This window comes from Ixodes scapularis, unplaced genomic scaffold (assembly GCF_016920785.2).
Source record: "Ixodes scapularis isolate PalLabHiFi unplaced genomic scaffold, ASM1692078v2 PGA_scaffold8__174_contigs__length_109621045, whole genome shotgun sequence".
Classification (NCBI taxonomy): Eukaryota; Metazoa; Arthropoda; class Arachnida; order Ixodida; family Ixodidae; genus Ixodes; species Ixodes scapularis.
In genome coordinates this window covers 21,651,760-21,665,166 of record NW_024609883.1, presented here as the reverse complement: position 1 = coordinate 21,665,166, position 13,407 = coordinate 21,651,760, and the positions used below count along the sequence as shown (strand labels likewise).

At 44.6% G+C, this 13,407-nt stretch overlaps 1 pseudogene; it reads left to right on the top strand.

Moving 5' to 3' along the window:
- Nucleotides 1-2,330: 2,330 nt before the first annotated feature.
- LOC115331303 lies at nt 2,331-12,989 on the top strand (annotated as a pseudogene).
- Nucleotides 12,990-13,407: the final 418 nt, after the last annotated feature.

Here is a 13,407-nt window from a genome sequence, read left to right as displayed (position 1 = left end):
CACCAACGAAGCAACAACCGGCTAGCACCGAACGCATTCCCCCGCACCACGCTCCACCCCACCGCTCACAACTTCGAAAATGATAAGAGCGAACAACGAAGGGGGGAAACTGGCCCTCTATCCCAAGACAAGGTCAGCTATTCATGCGGGAAGGGTCCACTTCGAAGAAAAGGTCCGGAGCATCCTGTTCCGAGTCAGCAAGGCGCGCCTAGCTTTGCTTTGCTTGTGGGCGAAGTCGAGGGAATCACAGGCGAGTTTGGCGGGTTCATGCTTCTTTTTTCCTTGCGTGAACTCGGGATGTGCGCGAACACCCCGAAGAAAAATATTCCGAGTGCCAAAAAAGCAAAAAAGCAAAACTTCGGCTTTGGATCTTGAATTAAAGTGGATTTTGGATTGTAAAACAGGGTTGCCAAACGTAAGTCTCACAAGATCACGCGTGATCGCCGAGAAACCGCCAGCCGCCTCTCGGTGTGTCTGAACGGGGTCGCTCGCGAACCGCATCCGCGACCGCTTCGCGAACGCGGATCCGCTTCCAGTGTGAATGCGCCATAAGCGTGCGGCGGTGGCGTGACTTTTGCGGCGGCGGCGTCTCAGCAGGGCGGAGCACAAGTCTACAACCAGAGGTCGGCATTTTAGGTCGCCCTCACTCACCCTCACCCTCACAGCCACACTCACCTAAGCCCCTCACTCACCCTCACCCTCACAGCTACACTCACCTTCAGCCCCTCACTCACCCTCACCCTCACAATCACACTCACCTTCAGCCCTTCACTCACCCTCACTGAACCTCACGGCCCTCACGCACTCACCGCCCTCACGGCCCTCACGCCCCTCACGGCCCTCACGCCCCTCACGGCCCTCACCGCCCTCACCGCCCTCACGGCCCTCACCGCCCTCACGGCCCTCACGGCCCTCACCGCCCTCACGGCCCTCACGCACTCATAGCCCTCACGCCACTCACCGCCCTCACGGCCCTCACGGCCCTCACGGCCCTCACGGCCCTCACGGCCCTCACCGCCCTCACGGCCCTCACGGACCTCACCGCCCTCACGGCCCTCACCGCCCTCACGGCCCTCACGCACTCACAGCCCTCACGCACTCACAGCCCTCACGCCACTCACCGCCCTCACGCCACTCACCGCCCTCACCGCACTCACGGCCCTCACCGCACTCACGGCCCTCACCGCCCTCACCGCCCTCACGGCCCTCACCGCCCTCACGGCCCTCACCGCCCTCGCGGCCCTCACGCCACTCACCGCCCTCACGCCACTCACCGCCCATGCGGCCCTCACACCCCTCACGCCCCTCACGCACTCATGGCCCTCACGCCACTCAGGCTAGCTTCAGATGGGGCAATTTCGCCCAGAAACTTTACGTCGCAACACCAGCAACACGGGCCGCCCGCGAGCACACGCAGCAACCAATTGCTGCAATTTGCCATCGTCATGATAACATTTTATTTTTCTTGCACTATTTAGACACAATTACGCGTTATAAACGTGTTTTTATGCATTTAAACCTCGTTAAGAATACTAATGCACCTTTCTGAAACAGTTTATTTCCAAAAAAACGATCGATTTCAAACCAGAACCAAGTCATTCGGTGTCATCATCACCGGCACGGGGTATCGCGTGAAAATTTTGCGTCCCTGATTGGATGCAGCCGCTTCAAACGTATTCGAATTGCTCCGAGTTGCTTGCTTATTTCGAGCCGGACCCGATCTCAGCAATTTGTGTCGATCTAGGGAAAGCTAGAGAACAACCCACCGTTAACACCAAAATTGCTGAGAAAGATGCTCGATCTGAAGGGGGCCTCACGCACTCACCGCCCTCACGCACTCATGGCCCTCACACACCTCATGCACTCACCGCCCTCACGGCCCTCACGGCCCTCACGCCTCTCATGCCACTCACTGCCCTCACGCACTCATGGCCCTCATGGCCCTCACGGCCCTCACCGCCCTCACGGCCCTCACGGCCCTCACGGCCCTCACAGCCCTCACTCACCCTCACTCACCCTCACACTCATGAATTTTTCTGGTTCAGAAACTCACTCACCCTCACCTCACCTGTGAAGATGAGGGTGAGTGAGGGTGAGTGAGGGCCCTCATGAGTGAGGTTTGCCGAGGTATGTCTACAACAGGACCAGTGGCTGCTCCCGCGGGCGCCAACTGCAAATTGGTTTTGCGCCTTAAATATAGCTCTAAATTTTGTTTTTATTTTCTTTGTTGTAAATTCGTTTTATGACATTCTTTTTTCCATCTAGGCTGTTTAAAAAAATGATTTTTTTCCTTGCATGTGTTCTCTAGAAAAGGAAACATTTCGGCAGAAATGGCAAAGGAAAAAAACATTATTTTGTTTGCTTTGCATATGTTCTTTAGAAAGGTAAACATTCCGGCAGAAGACGAAACTTCGTCACCCATCTGCAGCCGAGAAAACCCATTCCTCCAGCCGCATGTGCGTCCCGTACCTCAGAGGCTCGAGCGAAGTTCTCACCGGTGCTCTCAAACCATTCAGCATAGCAGTGACGCACAAACCCGTCTGGACCATTGGCCATCATCTTCCTCTTCCTAAAGATAGTTATCCAAAAGAAAAAGCCCAAGGCCTTGTTTATCGTATTCCTTGCGCCGACTGCAACGCCTCATATGTGGGAGAAACCAAGAACTTCCTCGAACGTCTACGCAGACACAAATATGATGTAAACAAGGACATACAAGGAAATGCTCTAGCGGAACATGCAAACAAGAACAACCAGGTCATCGACCTCGACAGCCGTTTCGTCCTGGACGCCGAAACAAACTGGAAAAAACGACTCTTTACAATCATGGCATATTCAGCATACAAAAGAAGAACCTGAACCGGTCGATCGGTACCCTCCCAAGCAGCTATATTCACGGACTTTGAGGAGTCACAAAAATAAGACGATTTTAACGGCAGCGAATAGGAGAAGATGAGAAAGACGTACACCCAGCCAAATAAGTCACCCGTGAACAAACGACCGAGCAGGCCGCGAAACGCCGGGCTATTTAAACAGATTTGGTTAGAGTACCTCCAGCTTCTTTTATTAATGTGCCCTTTAAGAAACGCCACTTATTATGTTCACACTTCGTAATCGGCTCTCCCACTTTCTTATTGGGTGTTTCGGCAACCTTAATTGCTGCGGTGCATGCGATAATAATATGCTTAAGAACTCTCTACTCTCTGCGTTTTTCTGTCAGGGACTACACACTGAAATGTCTGTGAGTTCGCCTTTCTGCCGAACACGGAGACAGCCACTAATGGCAAGCAATAAAAAGATCCCAGCAAATGAGAAAACTCGGAATATTATTAGACAAAAGACACGCGTGATCAGGACGTTTGGCTTGCACATAGTCCTTGCGCATTGAATGGGCTCCCTTCTATTGTTCGTCATTATTGGGTCTGAGTGTTGTGCAGGAAATGAAACTCGTAGATTTCTTTACAATGTACACTCTGAGGTATCTGGAGCATCTGTTTTCACCCAAAGCGCTTGGGTGAACCAATGGCTGCTATCTACGGACGTCGCTGGAATGTATGGATTTTAAAGAAGGGGTCTGCGCTGAAACATTGAGCATGACTTTTCACAGTGCTCAGTGTCACGGTGCAGATTAGTTTTGTTTTGTTTTTCGGTTTAAAGACATAATCAACCCCGTCATTATCCGACCGACCTCCGTAGATTGCAGGCATTGGCTCACCCAAGTGCTTTGCGGGAAAGCAGATGCTTCAGAATTTCGTAAAGTCTATAGGCTACAATCCAAACACTGCTTGCGTGTCAATCCCCCCCCCCCCCCCCAATCACTTGGTGACGGCGCACGAATTAATAGCTGGACCCAAAAATATCACACCCAGCGTTTGGACAAACGAAACCCTGCAGGGGTTGAGCTTTCAAGCCATTCGCTGCATGTACTCCGTATATTAAAGTAACATATTCACCACATACTCAGTGAGAAGGTGGTGGCACATGAATCTTAAGTGGCTGTACCGAATGAAACCAATAATGATCTTGACAAACTTTCTAGGTTCTCACGTCCAATCCCCCACTGTTTTCGTTGGTATATCAGTCTCAAGGACCGAGACATGGTTCAGAAACTCCATGTTTACATACGACAAATATTCAACTTGACCGCACTTCCTGGTTAGCTGAAGTGACTTACGAGTATTATGCGTTCGAAAAGGAAGAACACACAAGGTTTGTACAAGTATATTTTTCAAATATAGGAGCTTTTATTCTTTATATCAAAACTGTTCATTCGATCGTTTCGAAAAGTATTTAATCAACAGGTATAAGCTTTTCGTAAAAAAAATGTATTTGGCATAGTGGCGTTCTTAAAATGTTTAAATCAGCAAATAGCTTGGTCGCGAGCCCAAAGAATGAAATAAAAATGCTTAGAATCATCTTGTCGGCAGCACACACAACAGTTTTGAGAAGACAGCATCAAGACAAAAACTTAAAAAAGCACTGCGGAATTTAGACCAGTGAACGAGTGCTAGATGGTGGTTTCCTCTTCTCCCTTTGATTGTTTTTTTTTTTTTTTTTTTTTCAGGACAGTGCGTATTGTTCTGCAGTGTGATGCCGTCTTTCGCTCATTTTTTCTTGGTCCCTGCTTAAAATGTTTTTTTTTTTTCCTTGAATAAGTACTTCGATGCTGAGTGAGCATTTTATACTAATGTTACACATACTGAATTTGTCACCTACTGCGCTGAGCCAGGTACACAAGCCCCTGAGGCTTACACCGGCTCGTCATTGTACTTTTTGAAAATGTGTGTATTGGAAAATAAAACTATTCTAATCTATTCTAAGAAACTTTGCAATTTTTATTTTTTTTCTCAGATCACTGATTCCTTTTATTTTAAGGCATTTATCACCAAGTTAATCAAACAAATGGTTAGTCACTGACTTTTTTGCAGTAAACGCGGTTCAGAATGATCATTGATCAAGATGGCTTTCTCTTCAGTAGCGCCATGGCGTGAAGTTCCTGAACGGGCATTTGTATTTTATATATAAAGGCATTCTGTCGAGAAAAATTAATTGTATTTAAAATAGTGTGTACTTTATTTATCTTTTATTTTCTATTTATTTTCTTCTTATTTTTTAACATCGCATAATCTATAAATTCTTTCTAAATAAATATTTTTCGTATTATGTGCAACATGGGTTATCAGTGAATATATGCTAATTTATATAGCCTGCATTTATTTCTCTCTAAGCATGGCACAATCGAAAACGCAACCTTAAAATGCCATGGGTTTTGTGAATGATTAACATACATTTTGTCGAGTTATTGCGAAGAAATCTTGCAGTTTCGTCTTCATAAGTGCGTAAACATGCATGTTGAACGTTGTTAGATGTGAGGAACGGGAGGTGATACACATTCATTTTAGGAGGTTGGAAGATGTTAAATGTGTGACCCTTAACAATTTTGGTAATTCATGTCTCCAATAGACTACGTAACTTATAACGTTTAACATATCTTGACACAGTTAGCAGCAATGTGACCAGGACGCCTGCTCACAAATTTTTGTTTCCCCAAAAAACTATTTCCTGCCGCGTTATTCGGACCATTTCAGATATTACAGAATTTTTAAAAAAGCTGGTCATGGAAAGTTTAATGCAATTTGGAATTTGCAACACTCAAGCTTCTCAATTATTTTCCCTCTCGACTAAACGGTTCAGCTGCAGTCCTTAGTTACCTCTTTATTTTATGCAATATATCATTTCAAAGTACTCAAGTGTTCTATTACACCGTTTCACAGATATACACTTTGCTGCATGCGTTTCAGGCAAAGAGGAAATCTAGGATGTCAGATAGTGATACTTTATAATATTGATATTTAGTAGTCACAGTGGGAGCTTCAAACAGCCTTTTTGTTAGGAGGTGCTTTACTCGTATACCTTGACATCTGCTTCAGCCACTGTATGAAGTTTGTGATGCTGCATTGTCCTTGAGTGTTGCACCAACTACACCCGAGCACTGACGATAAAGCAGAATTTGAGAAAACATCAAATTGTGTTTTCACTGATTTTGATAGGCTGGTATGAATTTTCATTTATATTATTTGGTTTGCATTTTTTTGTTTTGAATAGTTTTTTAGGTATTATGGGCTTGTAACGGATCACTTGAAGTTCAAAATTTTCCTGAAAGCAGTGTCACGAAGTCATTACTAAATTGAAACGTGGTACAAATCTAATAACAGTTTGCTTCGGTGTGATTCTTTTTTCAGGATCACTGGGCGTGTGTTCGCCTCCACACTTCATGACGGAAATTCTTCTATCTCTGATAACACTATTCAATTTTATTCCGGTAAACGTGTTCAAAAGATGCTTGAATTTCTCGTATCGTTTTAAACAAGTTCCCTACAAGGAGCTCGCTTGCCTAGCTGATTTTTTTGTTGTTGTTATTTGGCACCTCAAAGCTTTTGATAGAAAAAAAATGGTTTGACGGTTGCACAATGTTATTGCAGAAGGGAACATGGAAGCACGGGAACTGCACTATTGTTCTAGTAGTTTAAAAAAATTATTAAAATTATTTCATTTTTAATTGAATCGTTTTTTGTTTGTTTGAAAGTAAAGTGATTATTCTTATTATTAAATTGAACCATTGCTATTACATATTTTAAATAAATCTATACTTAAGCTTTAGTACCTCTGCTGTTGAGGGCCTCAATTAAGTGTACATTTTTTTAAACAATACATAAAAGCGTACATCTGCGAAAAAAACATCATCTATGGAGCACACAGGTAACAATGCTCTTTAAACAAATTTATTAAATATTTGTCCCTCTTTTACGGGTTTTGAAGGGTCCGCCAATTTATTTCTGTACTGATCTGAAAACCGAGCAACCACAGCAGCCCCAATTCTTCAGTAAAAAACCTGGAAGGTTAACTTCTTCACAAATCACTTAGGGAAGCAAATCCCTGTAGTCTATAGTAGGAGGGAGTCAAATAAAAAGATTTAAATTTATTTATACATAAAAAATAGTCTGCTCGGTGACAGTGAGCATGTCGAGAAGTCATGCTTAAAGGGACCATGAAATGATTTTAAAATCGAGTTTCATCCACTGCACGTCGTAAAAGGTGTGAAAATAAACACAAAAACACAAAAATAGGGAGCCAAAAAAAATTATTTGGTATAGAACTTTTAAAAGAAAACTGGACTCTTTTGCGCCTTCCTTCCTTCGCCTGTTCACTACGATGCATCCGCGGAAATGGAGCACGTCAGCCAAATCCAGGTCGCCTATTGGGTAAGAGCCTACCTCACCAGCTCCGCGATCGTAAACAATAAATAGCAGGCGAAAGTTTCCTAAAAGTTTTGTTAAATAATATTCAGATCCACATTTTGTAGCATAATTAGAGATGTGTGGCGAAAATTGCCAAATTTGATAATGCTGAGAGCCAAGCGCCATCTATCGTGTGGTAAACGAAGCAACTACTGCGCGTGCGCAGTAGGACAGGGCCGACAGTTACTTGGGTGGCGGCGGCCGACGAACGTTTATTTTCTTTGTTTTCCTTCCTCTCAAAACTCTGACTGACTGAACGTTTATTTTTCTACGTGTTCTTCCCGCGCGTGCCGACTTCAAGCAGCAAGAAAACAGTACTTAAAACAGACCACGACGAACAAGAACGCTGGATCCACCGACTCCGACGAAGCGAGCTGCTCAGAATATAGGCCTAGCAGGCATTCCGACTCAGCGCTGCGTTGCTTCGTCGCAAGACCGTCTGCCTACGACCGGCTGGCGTGCTAAATGGAATATGTCCGCGCGACCCTTGTGGACCCTTCCCGTATTATAGTTTGATCACTGACCTCAATTCTAGATTAAGAGGTGAGGTCAATCTCTTCCCCTTGTTTTCCGAGGCAGTGTTGACGAACACTCGTCGAAAAGGGACTCTCGTCGATTCTATCTTCTTGTTTTGTGTGATATAGAGCTAAAATAAACGCCGTGTGGATTACCTTCGTAACACGGTATGTACACTTTGTTATTGGTATGCCATTTTTATTCTGACAGACTGCACGTCACTGTCGAGCTATAACAGTTCGTGGGAGGTATACGTACAACCCCGGTCCAACCTTTCTTTGCCGAGTGTCGCGTCAGTATCGAGTCGCAATCGTAAAAGAACGGTCCCGAAGCGCTTACAAACAGCGCGAATACAGCACTTCCATCGAACGCGCGCGTCCGCTCCGAGTGTAAACAGGTATTTACGTGGCTCTTGCTGACACTCGTAGTTCAAACGTATCTTTTTTAACGTCGGCTCGCTCCTGCATCTCCGAGGCCGCGAAAAACGCCATCTACGTCGCTTTGCAAACGACTGACATGGGCCGGCCCTTCTGCCAACAATGACAGGGTGGTTGACTTCTGGAGTCTTCACCGGAAGACTCGCTGCACTTCCCAACAGGCATACCGGCGTATGGGACTAGTCCCATGCTGTCGCTGTAGCGCAACATATCTCATTGAATTTCGCTCAGCTGCGATGCGGCGATGAGAGGCGCCGATTCAGGAAATACGTCGGTGACATCAGCGCAGTAAACCCTACTGGCGCACCCCGACTCGTTGCCGCTAACACTCCCATTCTCCTATTGCCGAGAGAAATTCCGGTTCCGGAAACGGTTTACGTCACGGCTTGTTTTGCGGTCAGTTGGAGAGAATGAAAAAGTCGATATTTCAATAATTTTTTGTGTAGAAGTTAATAAACCGAGACGAAAACGGATGCCTGTTCGGCATTCAGTGAACATTGACGGTTTAATCTAAAAGTTATCTGGAAAAAGTAAAAAGGTCATTTCATGGTCCCTTTAATTTAAAAGCGCGGGCTTTTTTTTTTCTTTTCGCCATAACTCAAAATATCTGTAATTAAAAAAGAATCGTATTGATAATGGTAGCAAATATTGTTGTAAGAGATGAGCATAGTGCGTTGTTCCGTTTGTTGGTCGAGACCACAGGTCACGCACGTGTTACAAAATTTGCGGAGAGTATTGCCATAACGTCACGATTCAGCGCGGCCCAACTTCGGTTGCCATCGCTGCGTGCGAGGTGTGTACAGAAAAGCGCACACTTAAGACATAAGAAACAAATTTCCGTGTGTCATGTGGTGTTCTCGCCCTCCTGTGTTGGTCCGATAGTCACCGCGCATGTTTTGACGTTCACACGGTCAATACAGCAAGCGTTTACGAGGACCAAGATGCGTTCTCTTGAGAAACTTAGTAGCGGCAACGGGCCGGTCGCGCTGGCACAGGTTCTCTGAAGGCCTGTGCATTGCTTCAAACTGAGGGATTAACCTTATTATATTGCAGATTTTCCTCCGGTTAAAAATATTGAATGGTAGTTTTATTCGCCCCGGAAACATTAAAAAAAATGTGGAAACCTCGATTATAATTGCCATAGTTGATTTCCAATAACTGAAGATGTATAACATATGTCATTATAAAACACAATAATATCTGTGTTTTTTTGTTTTTTGTTTCTTTTAATTTTAGGAACGAACCCAAGTGCTGAAATGCTCTCAACGCGCTCTCAAGTTATATACAACGATCATCACTGTATCCTTATGGAGTCAGAGATGATGGGTAAGCAGTTTTCATATTGCCTGAACATCGAAATACAAAATAGTGTATTTTTTATTCCATTCAATTACGTCTCAACATGTCTCAGCTCGTAAGTCCTCGACTTTTCTACCGCTAGAAAGCCTGAAACCTCCGAGATAACATATAGTATATTGTTAGGGAGGTGAAGACGACGACGGGGCAGTGGCGCGCACAGCGACCTCGCGCCAGGCCCCACGTGCAGGGCCGGCCTTCATAAATCCTTTCTCTGTTCTATCATCGTGCCCTGTCCTGTCCTTTCTGCTGCCGACAGCATCATCCTAACAGTATGGTAGGGGTGCGGAGTCATCCTCATCTCTTGCATTGAACATCGCCGCCGCCATCATCCAACAATTTGGCCTCGGTGTGGCAGTCATCTGCAGCAGCAGAGCAAACAGCCCATAACTCCGTCGCTCAGCCCCCACCCAGACACTATGGCGAGCCAAAACAGACGAAGCGAACGAACGATCCCCCGCCCATGTCCCCCGCCCTCGACGTTCTGATGCTTCTTGTTGTGAGTCCCCCAGCCCGGACCGTGCCATCGTGCTGCTGTGGTTGGTGCAAAAGTCTCTGACGCAGCGGAAGAGGCCGAAATTCAAAGTGCCCATTTTCATCCCCATCCTCGCTGTCGGCAGCTGTCCCTTGTTCATCTATGTGTGTATCTTTCTAAGTATGCTTCATGTGTTCATATATTCACCGGCCGCGACGACCGTGTTCGTTAGAGAGAGTACTGTAAAGCTGGGGTCACCACGGTCATACATCAATACAGTCTGCAAACACAAGTCACCGCATTATCCGTGGTTCGAATGCCGCGTGCCAAGTTTCTCCTTGAACTCATTACCTGCGGCATTCTAAGCACGGATATCGCAGTGACTCGCGTTCGAATCTGTATGCAGACTGTCTTTTGCACGATAGCTTCGTTCGATTCGCCTGCCCGTCCCGCACCGGTGCAGAAAAGAGTAGGGCAGTCTACTTCCGGGTATGTGTTTTGAGATACGACCGGAAGTACACGGGTCTACACTTTTCGGCACCTGTGCAGCATGAGCCCGGCTTTAGTGTGGCCAGGTCCTCACGGACAGCCCACACAGACAGACGGGGTTAGGGGTGTCGCGAACCGGACGAGGTTCGAGTTCGACCATCTTCGACTTTTTCGAACTTCTTGTAAAAAGTTCGACAAAGGTTCGACTCAGGTTCGACTGCTATGCGTATGCGCTACAGGCTGGCCAGTTGGCTTCGGATTGGATGGTGATGGCCAAAGGATGAATTAAGGGCAGCACTGATTGGTTATTTCAGTTAATGCAGTATAAAAAGTTAGGTTATTAACTTCTTCAGTGAAACCCTAACAGTATATATATTTTACAGTTCTGTGCCGTATACACTTTAAAAAAAAAATCCGGTGCGTCAACTTTTCCACGAAGCACTTGCGAGACCTAATCGTTGCTTTCAACGGATAGAACCTGGCGAATGACGCGGCTGAATATAGGCAACACCTAATAGACAGCACACCGTGTGGCACTAAGCATGCTGCGCCACAGGGAAGCCTCAGCGCAGATAGCGTTTTAGGTTTATACATATCATCAGCCTCGTTATTCGCCGAGCTCAATCTACAAAATGTAGCGATCGGCTCCGCCGAGCACTTTGCGGGAAAATGGACGCTCGAGCTTTTTCACAGTTCACATTTCGGGACCTTGGACGTCTAATCCGTAAGTGTATTTAGAAGTAAAAAAAGGAGGATTTTCGGTTTGACCCCAAAACGCTAACTATGCAAACCGAAATACCGAAAAACGCCATGTTTCCCCGTACTCCCCAACACTTTACGAACCATGATTTAACACTCCCAACAGAAACCTTCACGCCAGTCGCTCTCTGTTTTGAAAAAAATAAAAATAACGGTACCAGTTAAGAAGAATTTCTGTCCTTTCACCATGTGACCTTGCATTTCCTTTTAATGAGTCCGACAGTTATACTTTTGGCGATGTTTTACCGAGACTTAACTTACGAATGACGTTGCTTTTGCTTCGGGAAGCTTCTGATTTTGATCTTTTTATCGGTAGATTATAGAAGCAGTTTATCGTACAAAATATGAGGCTCGCCACGAGAGCAAAACGAGCGAGAAAAATTCCTCTCACCTGCTGGCCATAAGCGATCTACTTCTACGTTGTGCAATGAGATTCCCAATTACACAAATAGTTTATCGATGTCTTGGACGGACTAGAAGCTCGGTCTATATGGGTTATTCAGTAGACACCATGTTGTTCGCCGGGCATGCTCAGAACTTTCTCAAATTTATCGTCTGCATATAAATGTTTTGTATAGGTTGAATGCAATATTAGGCGCGTTCAGGCTGCATTCCGCCCAATCATGTTTGTTTTTCATCTAAATGGATCAGTTCTGAGCAAGCGCTGGAAACACCGACGCAAAATGTTTGTCCAGTGAATACTCCCAGAATTGTAAAATCCAATCATGACTGCCATCTTAAACAATGTGAAACCATACATATGTTAATTGTGATTAAGGTTCTTAGTTACCGGTATATAAAAAAATGATACGTCTGGAATCATCGAATCCCATCCCAACCGGTTCACTTTTTATTGGAATTGATTCCGAACATTCTGACCTGCACATCTGATGTTTCGGAATGGATTTTCAGCTTTCTGCCCTGCAAAGTGAGGTTTTCGGTTAGAACTAAAAGGGTGGTATTTAGCCACCTGAAGGTCTTGATCTTCAAAACATTTATGTGCTCAGAACTTGAGAGCTAGCAATAGCTTAGTGATCCTCCACCATCAAATGTTTCCGGGAACAAAAAAAAGTTAGGAAAGTTTAAAACTTGTATGCTGGTTTGTTACTTCGCCTAGACGTACAATACGTTTTTTGAGTAAAAATCTCTAGTAAAGCCAGCGTCATCGAAATTGCTTATATCAGCTTTATGCCATAACTCACGTGAGATATTTTAGGGTTTGTGTTAACCTTTCGTTGTGTTTTGGTATGTTATTTGTTGTAATGTTATGAAAGTTATTCAATTGCTTATGAAATATTATTTATCTCGTCAAAACGCCGAATTTCAGAAGAAATATCAAACGAGCTGCGGGTGACTTAAAAGTTTGCCTTTATTCCTCACAGGTTTTCAAGTCTGGGTTCAAACAAGCTATCTCAAAGAACACGACGAAACTCCATACATCTGCACGCTGTTGTACGAAATTTGCTCGGGAGATACAAAATACTTCGTGTACAACCTTCAAAACTGCACGAAGTACCTAATCGAAAACAAGCAATGATTGGCACATAAAGCAAAACTACTTTTTTTTTTTTTTTGTCTTTGCAAAACAGAGCCTCCTTTAAAGGCGTTTTATATTTGCTTCGATATGTAGGACTTAAAATAAAACAGCCGCATTTTGTTTAATTTTGTTTTCCCTTTTTGTATTAACCATGTATTCTTAAGCCACCGGGTAGCCAAAAACCCAGCACAGTTTTTTTTTTCTTTTCATTCTGAGTATAGTCTTAATCAAATTAAGGCAAAACTGGTAAATTAACCAAAAAGGTAGCTATAGCTTGTCCTAGTCAAACTCTCACTGTATGGTGAGGCGCATGTATCACACACACATGTATAATTCTCATATGTGCTCTCTTAGCCTACAGGTCCCTGGTAAGTCCAAAGTCCTGAACACAATGCGACATAAAACTGGCCTGACTTACTTCAGCCTAACATTCCGAATACTATTAAGATACGTGTAGCAGCGCTGAGGCATAAATAAATTATGTATTATTTGTCTAATGTACGCTATCATTCCTTTTTTTGCGTTCATTGCTTGTAGTTTTAA